General features: G+C 40.3%; 1 non-coding gene across 1 annotated transcript; it reads left to right on the top strand.

The window, feature by feature from the left end:
* Positions 1-3411: 3411 nt before the first annotated feature.
* LOC125123759 (U6 spliceosomal RNA) lies at positions 3412-3515 on the top strand. Its single transcript, XR_007134144.1, has one exon. It is a non-coding gene; the product is annotated as a U6 spliceosomal RNA (small nuclear RNA).
* The last annotated feature ends 272 nt before the right edge of the window (positions 3516-3787 follow it).

Below are 3787 nucleotides of genomic sequence, written 5' to 3'. Positions count from 1 at the left end.
AAGGGAGGGTGAGGCAAACTTAAGGTATTTTTGAAGGGCAAGAGTTGGACCCTTCTTCCTTGGGGAGTTCCATTGCCGAAAGTTAGAAATGAACAGTCTTCATAATAAGTGGCATGTGAACCCTGATGCCAGTGTCTGAGATATCTGTCAAAACATCTTGGTCTAAGAGCATCAGTAAGGGCTCATCTTCAAGTCAAAATATATAAGATATAATTTCTTTGTATTTATTGCTGTCTTTTCTTTGTAAATTCAGGAAAGGGAGCACACCGAGTTTATGTCAAGCAAAAGTGAGACAATATTTCTCAGCTGTTACATTAAGGGGAGCACAGAATATAGTGCTCTTCAAGCCTCCTTTCTACACAGTCTTAGGGTGAGTCTCTTATAGACGTACATGCTCGCCCTATAGGGTGCAGGCAAAAGATCACATTGTTCATCTGTTTTTACTGAAGTAAGCCCATGATTCTGACTTTTAGATTTTTTAGCTGTGAGGGAGAAAAAAAAATTCATTTGTCTAAGAATTCACTCTTTGAATATTTCTTCTAAATTCAGGAATTAGTTTCACAGTTATTTTATAAATATAGTGAAAATGGACACTCTAGTTTTGAGTCTGGATTTTCCTATTCATGGATTATTATCAGATTACATTTTATTCAATTAATATGTTCCCTGCAGAAGACATGATCTACTCAGTTCTTTTCTCAATTCCTTTTATTTTGCATTAGCGTCAAATTTTAATATCCTACATCCCCTCCAAGCCCAACCTTCCCCCCCATGTTTATTTATCTCCCCACCCCAATAATTCATACTTCTAGTGAAAAAGAGAAAGAATTCGGTGGCTAAAATGAAAAGTCTTGGTGAGTTACAGATTTCATTTTAACCTTATGAACAAGCCTGAAAATTATTCTCCAAATGGATAAATTTAGTAACACACTTGTGCTGACAGATGGAGGTGTGGATAGAAGAATGTGTATGGCAATGGCTGCCTGGAGTGCTGCCATCTGTCACCAGGTCTCTGCTGTGTCTGTACATTCAAAGCTGCTCTGTCCACTAACAGGCCATTGTCCATGCTTTCTTCATTCATTTTGCTGTGATGTGGAGCAAATGGCTCACAAGGATCTCTGAAGCAATAATAATTAAAATTATAATAAGAGTTCTATCTCTCTGGAACTGAAAGTTGACCATTTTAAAATACCACCTCTCATGGTTTTCCCAAGATAACAAAACTAGTGGGAAAAGGAAGATAAGATGAGTGGAATGGGGAGGATTAAGGGAAGGAGGACAAGAGAAAAAAAATACCCCACTCAAATCTCAAAAAACTGTATATTTTTTTTTTTTTTGGCTGTACCCACACGGCTGACGATTGAACCCATACCATAGCAACAATCTAAGCCACAGCAGTGATAATGTTGGATCCTTTACTCACTGAGCCACCCAGGACTCTGAAACTATGCTTTCTTTCCTTGAAAAAAATATTTTTTTTCTCTCCCTATCTATACAATAAAGAATACCCATGTGGATATTTAAATCTAATTTATTATTCTTATTTGTAAGTAATGCAGTAAATATGAACACAGAGTCTGCAACCAGATTTTCTGGGCTAAATTTAGTCAGCCACCACTACCAGCATTGGGAACTTGGTCAAATATCTGAACTTTCTGTGTCTTAATTTTCTTGCCTGTGAGACAAAAATGAATCAACAGAGCTGTTCTATTGGTTTGATGAGGGTCAAATTAATAAATATGTGTAAATGTAATATGTAAAGATCTCAGAGCAGTGCCTGATATATGCTTCTCCCTGACAAACCTGGACCTGGCCACTTAGCCTGTTGACACCAGTGCAAACATGCCTGAGCCGCATAACACTTACTGAGACATGATATGAATGCAACAGTGGATTCTGGTCACCACAACCCTAGGTAGGCTCCCCAAGACTACAGCACAGCATCTCCAGCTAGACACCACCTAGCTGACCATAACCCAGAGATGGCCAGCCAATTGGCAGTTGCTGGAGTTTCTGCTTTAAAACAAAACAAAACAAAAAAACAACCTCGGAGAACTAGAGACATAGTAAAGTCAAGATCCACAATTTCAGGTAGTCAGTCCACACGTGGGAGGATAATCAAATTGCAGAAATTCTCCCCAGGGAGTGAGGTGTCTGAGCCCCACATCAGACTTCCCAACCCAGAGGTCCTACATCAGGAAAAAAAAAAAGCCCCAGAACATTTGGCTCTCTCAGTAGGGTGAATAAATAGGTTCTAGGAAACAAGCTCCACTTTTAAGGAGTACATGAAAAAAATCTCACACACTCTGAGACCCAGAACAGAAGCAATAATTAGAAAGGAATCTGGATCTTGGAGAGTTTCCCAGGGAAGCAGAAGGCGGTTGGGACTCCCCTTTAGAGAGCTAGATATTGACATCAGCCATTTGGGGGAGCTGGTTTTACCATGAGAATGTTGATGCTGGCAAGGGTCAATTTGGACTCCTCCCTCTAACCTATTGGAGAGCTTATCTGTCCACCAGTAGGCTGGCACACACTGCTTAGGGCAAGTCCTAACAGGCAACAGGGGCAGGAGCTAGTCATGCCAATCATCATGCCCTCAGTAGTTGACTCCACCACAACAGACGTCTCCAAGCAGTACATATAGGGACATCACTAGAGCATATAACGCTGGTGATCAAAGGAGAGTGAACTTCTCGGCCCACAGGATGTATCCTACATAAGGCCATTACTCCAGGATGGGAAAATGTAACTTGACTTAATACATGGAAATGAATACAGAGAAGCAGGCAAACTGAGGAGACAAAGGAATACATTATATAAGAAGGAAAAAGAGAGAGTTCCCATCATGGCACAGTGGAAATGAATACAACTAGGAACCATGAGGTTACGGGTTTGATCCCTGGCCTTGCTCAGTGGGTTAAGGATCTGGCATTGCTGTGAGCCGTGGTGTAGGTCGCAGATGCGGCTCAGATCTGGTGTTGCTGTGGCTGTGGCATAGGCCAGCAGCTACTGCTCCAATTAGACCCCTAGTGTGGGAACCTCCATATGCCACAGGGGCAGCCCTCAAAAGACAAAATGACAAAAAAAAAGGGAAAAAAGGGAAAGAAGGAAAAAGAACTAAAGTAGTGATAGGCAATCTACCCAATAAAGAATTCAAAGTAATGATCAATGAACTGAGGATAAGAATGGATGAACACAGGGAGAAATTTAACAAAGGAAAAATATAAAGAAGAACCAAGTAGAGCTGAAGCATGTAAGACTGAAAAACCAAATACACTAGAAAGTATCAACAGTAAAGTAGGTGATCCAGAGGAATGGCTCAGTGAACTAGAAGAAGGAGTAGTGAAAATCACCTAAGGTGAGTAGAAAAAAGATAAATAACAAAAGAAGAGTTAAAAATGAGAATAGTTTGTGCTCGCTTCAGCAGCGCATATACTAAAACTGGAACAATACAAAGATTAGCATGACCTCCAGGCAAAGATGATACACAAATTCATGAAGCATTCCATATTTTTTATAGATGAATTTATTTGCAGAACATAAACAGACTCAAAGATTTTGAAAATAAAATTATCTTTACCAAAGGGGACAGGTGGCGGGGAGGAGGGATGGACTGGGAGTTCAGGATTGGTGAAGGCACACCTAAGTATTCGGAAGATTGACCAAGGGGAACCTGCTATATAACACAGGGAACTCTATTCAATATTCTGTGATAATCTATGAAAAGAATCTGAAAGAGAATGGATGTGTGTACGTGTATAACTGAATCACCGTGTTGTACAGCCAA

This window comes from Phacochoerus africanus, chromosome 3 (assembly GCF_016906955.1).
Source record: "Phacochoerus africanus isolate WHEZ1 chromosome 3, ROS_Pafr_v1, whole genome shotgun sequence".
Taxonomy (NCBI): Eukaryota; Metazoa; Chordata; class Mammalia; order Artiodactyla; family Suidae; genus Phacochoerus; species Phacochoerus africanus.
Note: the sequence above shows the minus strand (reverse complement) of the source record. Positions and strands in the feature narration are given on the sequence as shown.